The sequence below is a fragment of the Pinus tabuliformis genome, chromosome 7 (assembly GCF_031772625.1).
Source record: "Pinus tabuliformis cultivar Carrire ecotype Pingquan chromosome 7, CPIR1, whole genome shotgun sequence".
Taxonomy (NCBI): Eukaryota; Viridiplantae; Streptophyta; class Pinopsida; order Pinales; family Pinaceae; genus Pinus; species Pinus tabuliformis.
The window spans coordinates 1614456138-1614470138 of NC_142293.1; the positions used below are offsets into that span (position 1 = coordinate 1614456138).

A 14001-nucleotide genomic window follows, 5' to 3' on the forward strand; every position below is an offset into this window, starting at 1 on the left:
CATGCACACATTCAATTTGAGTTGGAAAGCACTTTTTAGATGGTGTAGTCATGGTGGGGGAACAATGGGACATTTCAAGCCTTTTTTTTTTATGGACAAAGAAACACATGTGTATTTAAAGTGTGTGTGCATCAACATGATGTCTAAGTATTTTTATAAAAATAATGTGTGCATATTTCTTGGACACATCAAAAGCTTTACATGGAGGTTTAGCAAGGGTCGAACCTTAAAAAGAGGAACATGCTCTTGTTTCTGAGAACATGTGTGCATTTCTAAAAAAAATCCACTAGCATGCTCTCCTTGCACCAAAATTGGGTAGTGTCTCCCTAAGCACCCAAAGATGGATGACCACTACTTCCATCTTCAAGATTTCTGTAGGATAAGTCTGGGATTCAATGAAGATGGCATCAAAGTTAACATTTTACCTCCTTATTGTTGACTCCTCACAAGGTCTACATGCATAGCAATAAAAACAACTATCAATTGATGAATAACAAGTGTCCCTCATACCTATGCCCTTCACTTTCTAACATGAGCATGTTCTACAAGTAGCGTTTTTTCTATTTCAACAATAAACACGCTACTTTCTATGTTTGTAAAGAGAAAAGAATGTTATATCACCATAGAGCTACAAACAAGGATTGTTAAATCCAATAGAAAACTCAAATATTTGAAATCCTTCTCATTTTCATTATTATATTGTAAACCAATTTTTTTTTGTCTTTTTTCCCCTTATTTTTATATATCTTTTTTACATATAATTTCTAACTATTCTCTTTCTAAAAAAAATAAATGGTTAAAGTTTCTTTCTATAACTAAAAAACGAAAAACAAAACTTTAGAAGATTCAACCATTCCTTAAATACAACCCATGGTGAAAAACTTAAAAAAAAAAAACAAAAACAAAACCTCAAAAGATTCAAAAATTCCTTAAATATAATTCATAGTGAATAACTTTTGTACCGTTGAAACTCATACCCATAGATATATTACACTAATTTTAATATAAAAAAATTGAAACTTTTTAGTTAAGGACTCTTGTATTTTACAATTTATTTTATATTTTTTATTCATGTGTTGAAACCATAACTTTGTATATATTATACTCATTTTAATAAGGAAATTTTATTTTTAAAATTATATCTTTAAATTTTTTATTTTTATTTTTTAAATTCTTAATGTGATATTTTTATGATGGTGTTAGATTAGCATCCATATGAATTTAAATTTCATTTTATTTATTTAAGTTTCTCTATTTATTTTAAACTTTTAAACTTGTTATTTTTATATTTTTATTAAAATATTTTATTTTATTTATTTAAGTTTCCCAATTTATTTTAAACTTTTAAAATTATTATTTTTATATTTTTAAATATTTTTATTAAATTTTAAAAACAAATATAATGACTTTTTTTGTCATTTAATATCTTTTAAATTTGCTCCAGTTTATATATACAAGTTGCTTATGTTGAAATTTTTTGATAAATTCCATAACAGACAGACAAAAAATTGCTCTTTTTTTGCACTCTGTTTTTGCACAGAAAAACAGAATTGCTCTTTTTTTGCACTCTGTTTTTGCACAGAAAAACAGAAAATCGCTTGCTGGAAACGGTGTTTCAGCAACACAGTTTTTTTTTTCAGTTGCTGTAACTTGTGTTGTAGCAACGCTGTTCGTGGTGTTGCAGCGACGTAAATTTTTTACGTCAAAAAATAGTTACGGTGTAATAGCAACAGGAAAAATTAACTTGTGTTTATTAAAAATAAACTAATTGTTACAGATTTGTCTTCCTCATACTGAGGGAATTTCACAACTTCTATTACAAAACAGATTCACCAAGGAACGCTTCTGTTCCACACAAATAAACATTTGTTAAACAAATTTCATTCAAATATCTGCACTGCTGTGCATTTTTCCCTTGCTGCTCTCTGCTACGCTGTTGCATCTACTCCTGTTGTGCACTGCTGTGCGTTTCACTATCTGGCAAGTATTATCTTCACGCTGTTGCGTGCTCTCCTCTGCTCTCTATCAATCTACTGCTAACCTTGTATCATACTTCAGCTAACATTAAAACAGAACTGCTGTATGATATTTATATGTTAAAACATATCTGATTTAAACAGTAAAATATTACAGATTATCTTCTAATGCCTATCACCGAATTTAATGCAGGAAGGCAGTGATGCTTCTATCAAAAAACAAGGGGAATTCAATTGAAACTTTAATACATATTAATGTGCAAAAATATCGAGCTTGACTTTAAGGCATTGAATCAGGCTGGAGTATTTACTGCAAATCTAGCTGTTCATTGTTGCAATTGGAATTAAATTCCAACAGCTTATACATAAAAGAAATACCAAACTTCAAAAAACTAAAAATAATATACTCAGCATCCTTTCATAGACAATTTTATAAAACCAATGTATAAGAAATAACACACTTAAAAAAATAAAAAATAAAATGCTCAAGAACCCTTCATCAACAATTTATAGAAATAAAAATAAAATTAAATCTATTATATGAAAAAATATAAATGTAATAAAAGAAGCTTGAACTATTTTATTACAAGTATAAAGCCACATATTCCAGAGATGGCTGTCCTCACTGTTGGTTTGACAAACTGAGTTTGATAGGTTTTTCCACCTTTTGAAAAAAAATAAAAAATAAAATAAAAAATAAAGCCACATATTTGACTTTATCATTCTGTAAACGGCTGCTTCAACCATCTTGACTATCATTTACACGTTCTTTTGAAGAATTATTTGGTGAAGCAACTTGTATCCTCCTTCCTCGACCGCTCGCTTCGCACTTTCCTTCAATTTTCCAATTCTTCTCCTCATTTTGACTCCTTCCTCTCCTTCTACCAAATTCCTCACCAGCGCTGCCACCTCTTCCCTTTTCACGGTCTGTTTCAAGTGCAGTCCTACGCTCCACTCTTCACAAACAAATTTCGCATTTGTATGTTGCTCGGCACAGAAGGGCCAGCATATCATTGGCACTCCCGCGCTTATGCTTTCCAACGTGGAGTTCCACCCGCTGTGAGTCAGAAACCCTCCCACAGAAGGGTGGGACAGTACCTTTATCTGAGGTACCCACCCAACCAACAAACCTCTATCCTTTGTTTCTTCAATGAATTCCTTGGGCAATATGGCAGATTCACCATGAACTATATCTGGCCTGATAACCCATAAAAGTGACAGTTGCTGGTTATTGCTTGACTCATTAGGCAGAGGCGTCCTCTCATCGTTGTAAATTGGATGAGCGTTCACACTGCAAACGTGAAAATGGCAGGCGTCGGATCACTCCCTGACTAACGTGGTACACTGGTACCTACTTGTTCTTTGACTCATTACGCAGACGCGCGCTATTATCGCCGTAAATTGGATGCCCAATAATTCAAAACAGCAGGCCATGATCATAACTTCTCGTCTCATACAGTGTCCTTTATTGGATACACATTCTCATTGCATTCTTGAAAATATGTAGAAAAACAAACGGAAACGTATATAATTCAAAATGACAGGCCGTGTTTCTTACTTCTAGTGCAGACGCGTTTTAACTTTTCACTGCATACTTGAAAATATTAGGAAAAAACAAATGAAAAACATATCCGCCTAATAAATCGCAGACCATGGTTATTACTTCCCCTCGTGTTCCATTTTACAGTAAGAATTGCCTCGATGTGCTCATGGTTTCTTTGATTTCAATCGCAAACGTCATTTCAATGTATCAAAAAAGCTGGTCAATTATTGTGAATCAACTTTTTCATGTCGCTGGTGTAACGTGGTTCTTTTCGGTTTTTTCAAAAGTCCATTGAAATTATTAAAATTTTATTTTAAATAATAAAATTTATTATTTTATTATTTATATTGGGATAGCTTGATTTTGGGAAGGTTATGAAAATAAAGTATTATGTTTTAAGGGTTTCCAAGTTTGAATGGTGTGGTTCACCCATAGATTATTCAATTATTGTACAACTACTACTTTTTCATGTCACTAGTGTAAATTTTTTTCAGGGTGGTTTTTTCAAAATCTATGGGAAGTATTGTAATTGTAACCTATCAAAAGCTTTTCAAATCATAAAAAATATTATTTTATGATTTATATAATAATATATTATTGGTTTTTTTGGGAGCAGTTTAATTTTGTGATGGTTATCAAAATAAAGTATTATATATTATATTTTAAGCGATTCTTATGTTTGAGTGGTGTGATCCATTTTGAGATTATATTTATATATAAAAGATAGATTTTCAGAATATATAAAATGTAATTGATTATATATATGTTATTAAAATATTATTATTATTATATAGTTAAGTTTTATAAGTATAATGGATGAGGATGGGTTTTGACAGTAACGTGATTCATGATTCACGATTAAATTTCATGGGGTGGTTGTGCCTTGTGTTATGGGGAGAAGACATGTTAAAAAGTTTATGTTGAGTGCGATGTCATCCTAATAAATATTATTATTATATCATAATGAATGTATATTGATAATTTCTTTTCCAATATATTGGATGTACATCTATTTATAGTAGTTATAGGTTAAAATTATGAAGTAATACTTTGTAATTTATGTATATAAAGTTAGAAAAAATAAACTAATCACTTTTAAAGTTGTTGGGGGTAAACTTGATTTTGTCCTAGAGTCAATTTGATACCACTATTATACATTTTATAATTGGCATATAGTGTTGCTATAATCGACGCTATTTTCATGTAATAATATAGCCTCTTTAAGCGCATGATTACTCCATTATACATATACATATATATGTTATTAAAATATACATATGTGTTATTAAAATATTGTTATCATATTATAATGAATGTATATTGATAATGGGTTTCTCATTATTGGCAAATTTTATACCATCATTAACCAGTTTATAATTGGCAATCTATTGTTGCTATAACCCATGGTGTTTTCATGTAATATAGTCTCTTTAAGTGCACGATGACTCCATTATATATATATATATATATATATATATATATATATATATATAGATAGATAGATAGATAGATAGATTGCTTTATAATGAATGTATATTGATAATGGCTTTCCCAATATTTTGGATGTATATCTATTTATGGTAGTTATAAGCTAAAAAGGTGAAATAATCGTAATTTATGTATATAAAGTTAGACAAAATAACCTAGTCACTTTTAAGGTAGTTGGGGTAAACTTGATTTGGTCATAGAGTCAATTTGATATCATCATAAACCAGTTTATAATTGGTGGTATATTGTTGCAATAACCCATGTTATTTTCATGTAATATAGCCTCTTTAAGCGCATGATGACTCCATTTTACACACTCACACACAGACATATTATTAAAATATACATACATGTTATTAAAATATCGTTATCTTATTATAATGAATGTATATTGATAATGGTTTTCTAATATTTTGGATGTATATATAGTTATGATAGTTATAAGCTAAAAATTGAAGTATTAATTCGTAATTTATATATATAAAGTTAGACAAAATAAACTAGTCACTTTATGGGAGTTAGGGTAAACTTAATTTGGTCATAGAGTCAATTTGATACCATCATTAACTAGTTTATAACAATCTCTGATATTTTGTTGTGATAATTCATGGTATTTTAATGTAAGATAGCCTATTTAAGGGCATGGTGACTCCATTATAAGATGCCCTTGAACCAGTAATAATAAATTTATTACTAGGAGCTAGTTTTCTCTCAAACAGTTTTCGAAATAATTTTTAGAGTTCATTTGTTGTTTCTTTTTTGTGTGGTTATTATGTTGAGTTGAGGAAATAGAACTCTATGCAATGGAGGCTATATGGTTGTGCATGGGTTAAGGAGATATGGGTGTAATGAATCTAAGGTCTCATGGTGCACGAATACCCTAGAGTCTTTGGTCCAAGCTTTTATCAAGGAGCCACCATGCTATGGAGAGCCATCATGGTGCATGAACACTTTATAGTGTTTGGACCAAGTTGTCAAGCCTAGCCATAGGTAGGATGTATTATCCAAGTTTTTTTTAAGGCATGTTATTCAAGCATACATATTATAATATGATAGCATATGATGCCATCTATCTCATGCATAGAGAGGATTGAGAATCAAGTTGTGTTAGTTTTCTAATACCCAACAACTTATTTAATAAAAACTATGCAATGAAGAAATTGAAAATTGAACTCTTAACACTTTTACTAAATATCCTAAGTATTCTAACAAATAAATATAGTGGAAAAGAAATTCGAAAAGACACAAACACATAATAAGCAATACAACAAAAATTAACCAGGAAAGCCCAACTAGGGAAAAAATGCTAACTTGTGTTTTTTATTAATCTACTCAACGAAGATCTCAAAATGATTATTACAATTCAAAGGGGAAAATTCCCCTTCAATTCATTGTCCCTCAACACATTGATCTGTGCATTTTTTTCCAACTTTCCTCATTATCTGTGCATTTGTATGATCTTGTACATGATGGCTTGGCCCTGTCACGCAAGGCTAACTCAACCCTAGAAAAGGATGCACATTGGCTGAAGAATTTGTTGAGTCTATTCGACATCTCTATCTACCCTAGTGTACTAATATGGAAACCCTTATTTGTTGAGATGAAAACATAAGTCTCTAGTTCATAATAATATGTTAAGTCTATGCCCTTTCTATCCTTATAAAGTCGACTTGGCCTTCCATCTTCCATGAATGGATGAGATTAAAAATCAATGGACATCAGATATTGACTCTAATTTTCCTAAGTCTAAATTAGAATCAATCTCAGTTCTCCATTAAGTTTTAATCTTATCCATTCATCGAAGATGGAATTATGAAAAAGTAAAACTACACCTTAGTTTCAATTATGATTCCCTCTGCCAAATTGAACGCACTTATAAATTTAGCATAACCCTTCCATCTCTTACTTCAATTAACACTCCCACTTAGAGATGAAGGTGTTTTGTATTACACCCAGTTTATCTTTGAAGTAAATGAATCTACCTCTTTCCAATTCCTTGATCAAGATATTTGTTATATGCTCCTCTGTAGGCATGTACTGGAGTCTAAGTTTCCCCCTCTTAACAAAATATCTGGTATTAGATATCAATGTGCTTGCAGTGTTCATAAAATACCAATTATCAGAGACCTTGATGCAACTCTAATTATCATTGTTTATGATCGTGGGCTCCAACCTCTAACTAAATAATCTAACAAGTAGCTTCCTCAACTAAATAGCCTCACAAGTTTCCAAGCTGGTAGACATGTACTCAGCCTCAGTTGAGCTCAATGCCATTGATCTCTGCTTCTTGTTGAACCAAGAAACAACTGTTGATCCAACGTCGAAGGCACAACCTAAATTGCTCTTCCTGTCTGTTGAACACCTTATCCAATCAACATCTGTGAATCCCTGAAGACTCACTCCATCACCATACCTATACAACAACCCATAGTATGTTATGCCCATGAGATACCTCAACACATGCTTGGAAGAAATCCAATGCACTTTGGTCATCTCAACAAAAAGTTGACTCAACTAGTTGATTGCAAAACAAATGTTTGGTCATGAGTTTTCCAGATACATCAATGACCCTATGAGATACCTATAGAGAGTAGCATCTACTGACTCACCTCTAGGAGTTACCACCTTTTCTCTAGTTTGTGACTAGAGAGGTGGTCATGGGCATAAAATCCTACTTGTGGAACCTCTTGAGAATCTCTTATGTGCACCTACCACCTCCCAAGAATATCTCCCTTTCACCCTACCAAACCTCCAGCCTAAGGAAATAATCCATCAACCCTATATCCTTCATCTCAAACTCCTTTTCAAGATTGATCTTGCACTCACTGATGAGCTTCCCATCCCTTGTCAATATCAAATTGTCAACATATAACACAAGAATGAGAGGATGGCCCTCAACCACAATATAGTATAGGTTAGGGTTAGCTTCACTATTGGTGAAGCCTAATATGAGAAGGTAGTTGTCTATTCATGAATACCATGCCCTTGGTGTCTGCTTGATCCCATAAAGAGATTTCTTCAACTTACAAACATGTGTGTCTCTAATGAAAGTCTCAAACCCCTTAGGCTACTTAATATATATCTCTTCATCAACAACTCTGTTAAGGAAGGCGATCTTCACATCATTTTGGTGGATCTTCCACCCCATCTCTACTGCAATCACCAGAATAGTCTTAATGGATGAATACTAGGCCACTCATGTGAACATCACATCTTAGTCTATCCCTTCAACCTTAGAAAAAACCTTTGTCCATGAATCTATGCTTACATTTCTCCACACTCCCATCAATTACATTCTTAATCTTACACACCCATCATGAACCAATCACCAATTTGCAAACTGGTCTTGGAACAATATCCCAGACATCATTATGCATGATAGAGGAATACTCCTCCACCATGGAATATTATCATACCTATTGACAAGTTTCCTCCTTATTGCAAGAAGGCTCAGAGTCTACCACCTTAGTCATAATTGGCATGTACCCTATATATCTTTGTGGCTGTTTATTTTGTCTAAATCTGGAGCTGAGGGCTCCAAATCTCTCTCGAGCCTCCCTTATCAACTAATATTCCCACCTTCCTCATTCTATCCATGCACTAGGAGTCATTGGTTGGGTGTGCAACTCTAGATCTACTCTCTCCTCTTATTCCTAGGTTTTCTCCTTAATTGTGTGTTTCTCGACCTGCCCAACAAATGGCTATGATGAAGTTTAAGAAGTTGGTTGAGCCTTCTACTTGGGATCCTACTACTCCTCCTCCTATGTTTCCCATACTCATGCTCTAAGGACTTCCTGAGAGCTCTCTCCTCCTCAAACTTCACATCACACCTAATCATTTTCTTCTTGAGTGTTGGGGCATACACCATGTATGCCTTAGATGTTCCACTGTAACCCATGGAAATTCCCTTCTTTGTTGTGGTCTCCATCTTCTTCCATCAATCTAAATACACATGGAAGTAAACAAGAATTCCAAATATATAGAAGTGAGACATGTCAGGTTTCTTACCTGTGAAATCCTCCTCTGGTGTGACTCTACCTAACACCCTGTGTGGACTCTTGTTTTGCAAAAGACTGCAGTGTTGCATGCTTCTTCCAAAAGAAACATAGGTAGTCCCTAATCATGCAACATGGTCCTAGCCACTCAAACAATTATTCAGTTCTTGCACTCAACCACCGTTATGAGGTGTAGTGATCTCTCTCCTGATTCCCTCCTTAGCACACAAGTCTCTGAAGGCACCAATTCTCCACCAAGGATTTGAACTCCATGAACTTTGAGAAGACTTCATCTTTCTTATTCATGAAGAATATCCAAGTCTTTCTCGAGTATCATCAATGAAGGTGACATAATATTTATATCTCATCAGGGATGGAAACAAAAGTTGTATGCATACATCTGAGTGTACCAACTCCAATATTCTCTTATCCTTCTTGTCTCTACAGGGAAATAATGCCTTGGCATATTTCCTAAGTGTGCAACACTTGCACACGTCATGCTTATCTACACTGTATTACGACAGCCCTATGAAAATCTCTAATATTCAATGCCTCATGGTGTAAGTGACCCATACACTTATGCCTAAGATCCCCATGGTCACATCTATGCACAGTTATCTCTCTGCTACTCAAGGTTGTGGTTGTCTCAAATTATAACCTGTAGAGATTCTTAACCCTAACTCCAATCTTCTTAGTTTCTTCAGAGTTGAAAGGCTTAAGAAACACCTTTCCTCTACTAAAGTTAACCACATAACTTATATTTTCCAAGGTTGAGACTAAAACGAGGATTTTATTCAACCCTTAGACATAGATGAAATCTCTATGTTAGAGAGTATTCCCAAACTCCCTCTCAAACTTTTCAGTACCCACGCCCTATGCTAGGTACTTGTCATCATCTCCCATCTCTATATGAAATTGCATATCCTTCTCTGTCAACTGGCTGAAGTAACCTTTGTTCCCGGTCATATGACAAGATGATCTACCGTCAATGTACAACATTTAAATAGTCATTGATCTTTCCTTACAATCTATGAGAAAAAACTCCTCCTGAAATTGAGGAGTAAACACTTCGACCTCTATTAATGTTTCCATGTGATCCTTCTTGGATCCCTTCTTCCTATTTTGACACTTGGTGGAGTAGTGCCCAAACTGATGACAAGAGAATCACATTACTTTTTTGACATATTTCTTTTTCTTACCTCCTAAATTGGACTCGACCCCTCCTATATTTATCTCTCTTAGCCTTGCCTCCTTTGCCAACTAGGTAAAAATTCTCCTCTTCCTTAGTCTTCACATGAGACCTAGATTTGGATTACTTCTGAATATCCTATTGCACACCATAACTCCATATCCTCTCCCATCCTAACAGGTTTTCTCTGCCACTAATAGCATTAGTAATTTTTTCCCATGACTTGGGAAAACATAACAATGAAAAAATCACAAGGTATTTATTCGAGATTATCTCCCCAACCATGGCTAACCCATCCTTCACTTGGGTGAATCCGGTCATGTAAGAGTTCATAGACTTAGACTTATTCATCTTGATATTTATGATTTTATCTCTGACACTGGCTTCTTGGCCTCACTCGTACCCTGGTACAACCCTAAGATAATTTTCCAAATAGCTTGAGTTGTCTTCTTCCTAGAAATGTGAGGTGTGATGTGATCCTTGACTCCTTCAAGGATTATTATTCTAGCCTTTGTGCCCTTCTTTTTATTTTGAGCCAGTTATTGAGGATAGGCTTTGGTAGTTAGTGGACTCTCCACAAAATCCCAAACTCCCTACACCTCCAAAACTACATAAATTATTTTCTTACAAGAACAAAAATTTGAGGCCCCATCAAGGTGATCCTCAAATCTTAACCCCCTTGCCTATTTAAACTGCCAAGAAATCCTTACACAGAGTCTACTAGGAGAAAACCCTGGGGTAGATTATCCCTAGTTCACGCAGCTATAAACACTTGCACAACCTTGAATTTAATTATGTCCCCTTTCTTACATATTTAAACCTACTTCGAAGGAAAACAACACGCTTTTTATTATTTAATCAGAGACTTGATCTATTACCATGTTAATTTTCAAATAGCTAGTTGTTAATTTAACGAACATAGATCCATATTAAGTACAGATCTAATATGAGCCGAGAGGTATCAAATTTCTTCATGTACAAACTTCTTCAGAGTGTAAAATACAATCTGTTATTTTTCATTTGTTTAAATTGTATTTTTGAATGCTATATAGGACCAAATATACATTTTAACCATAAAAACTTAATTTTTTCATAGCATATACATAATTCTTTTAAAATGATAGATAATATATACATAATTGACATAAAAATATTTTACATAACATGTACATTGAGACATTCTATAGTGGAAATTATAATTTTTTTATTATTAATATATTTTAACATATATGTCAATATTAATTAATATTAAAATATTCTATTAATAACTCACATTGAATATTTTTTTATATACAACATTAAAATATTTTATTTGAACAATTTTTTTCTATATGTAGATATTGATGAAGTTGATATCAACATCAACTAGTTAACATAGATCTTAAAATAGTTTATTTCAATCTATTGTTGAAATATTTTTGAAAAGCATAAGATTTAAAAATTTTACTTACACGTTTTGTTTTACTTCTACTTACTTAATAACACATTTTTTATTATTATTATATACGATGCTATTTTTATGCATAATATTTATTTTATTTTAAAGGGCCACAAGTGGACGGAAGAACTTACACATCCCCTCATACCGGGTTCTAGAATGAGCCTCTTGAATTAATAAAAATTTTGCGATGAAGAAACGAAAATTGAACTCCAAACAATTTTACTAAATATTCCAAGTATTATAACAAATAATAAAAACATAAAATAAATTCATAAAGACACAAGTACACAGTAAAAAATACATTAGAAATTCCCCAAGAAACCCTATCTAGGGAAAACCTACCAACTTGTGTGTTTTTACTCACCTGCTAAGTGTAGATCTCAAAATAATTATTGCAAATTAGAGGGAAATTTTTCTCTTCAATTCATTGTCCCTTAACACACTGATTTGTGCACTCTTATCCAACTTAGCCTCCATGTCTGTATTAATGTATAGACTCGTATAGGCTAACTCAACCCTCCTGCATAAGGCTAACTTGGCCCTGGAAAAGGATGCACGATGGCTGAAGAATTTGTTGGGGCTATTTAGCTTCCTTGTCTACTGTAATGCCCCTAGTTAATCGTTAGGGATTAAATTAAAAATAGTAAATTTAACTGTTGGTTATGGTCATGATTGGTAAAACTGAGTAATTATTATTTCTGTGACTGTTTTAAATTAATTATGTTGATGAATGTTATTGGTAGTCATTAAGTGTGATTTGGAAATAAAAAAAAACAACTGTCAATGGTTATAGAGCTTCCTCATCCGAGGGATATTGGAATTAAAATATGACATCTGTCAGGAAAAGGGAAAAACCCTAACTACTTCCAGATGACGGTTGAGACCCTCATGGAGGAGGGATACTTAATGTCAAGAAAAGAAAGAAAGCGGGTTGCTATGTCTGGTAAGGACCAGATAGCAAGGCTTGTGAAAAGTTGCCGTTGGGCAGTGAACGCTACGTCTGGTAAGGACCAGATAGCAAGGCTTGTGAAAAGTTGCCGTTGGGCAGTGAACGCTACGTCTGGTAAGGACCAGATAGCAAGGCTTGTGAAAATTTGCCGTTGGGCAGTGAACGCTATGTCTGGTAAGGATCAGATGGCGTATGTTGGGAAGCAGAGAACTCCCTGAAACTGCTATGTCTGGTAAGGACCAGATAGCGTAATTCTGGCAGTGCCAGAAAGATTGTAGACAACAAGAATCTTGCAGGTTGCTTGGGGGTGGAAGGTCGAGGAGGACCCTCCTAAGGTCGGGAGGTTTGACAAGCGCATTAAGAGGTTTGCCTCGGAACAGGTATGTATGATCAAGATTTGGTAGTTTGTATATGCTGTCGAATTATTTAAAGTTATGACTGAGCAGGAAACTGCGAATGGAATAGAGAAAGTATCTTCTGAAAAAGCAAGTAGTGAAAGACCTGAGTTAGGTTGAAAACATTTATCTGTAAAAGAAAGAAAACCTCTGCTCGTTGGCCATAAAGAAAGAACAGTCAAAACAGAAATACGAACGAAACCCAGAACATAGAAATGACCACTGACTTTCTTCTGGAAAAGGAAAACCTGGGTCGATGGAGAAACTGTAAAATGGAAAGATATTTCCCGGAAAACAATTATCATAGTATGTGAATCTAACAAATGATAATACAGAAGCCTGTGTTATAAATTTATGGAGTGACTCCATGTAAACAAGAAAACGATAACGGGTCGACGAAATAGATAAACCGTGAGGCTTTAGGATAATTTTTCCAAAATGGCGACTCGATAATTATAGGAGGTAGTAATATATTTGGAACCTGCGTAATGGGTTCCCCAGAATTGTGTCCTAACCCTGTGCCGACGCTCCTAACTCATGAGGAGTACCATTGTGAAATGGGCGGCAGTAGTTGGAGGGAAACAGGGTAGGAATCGACGCTTAGTCGCTAAAAACAGAGGAATTAAACCGTAAATAACCAGCAACACAACATGCAATTTGGAAATGATAACTTCACCTGAAACAGTGATCTACAGGAGTACTGGAGAACGAATAAACTTAGCGAAAATTCCAGTGAATAATTACATTTCTAAAACAAAGTAAATATTGGTAATAACCCATCAAGAAACTCCGAAATCCATTACAAGCCATAACACCTACTATGAAATATACATATACAATCATTAACCAGACAAGAGAAATTTACAACTGCTGTAATCGCTCTTAAATATGAATGTTCGCCGTAGGGATTAACCCTCGACCCAGTATCCATACAAACGTAAATGAAATGCATGTCGCGGGCGCAGCCCGGTTGGACATTGCCGCCATAACGGTTCCGGGCGGTAATCAAACAATACCACAGGAAT

At 34.0% G+C, this 14001-nt stretch overlaps 1 pseudogene; it reads right to left on the reverse strand.

Annotated features, from left to right (window-relative positions):
• Positions 1-2735: 2735 nt before the first annotated feature.
• On the reverse strand, positions 2736-3717 carry LOC149254381 (7-deoxyloganetin glucosyltransferase pseudogene; annotated as a pseudogene).
• Between the last annotated feature and the right edge of the window lie 10284 nt (positions 3718-14001).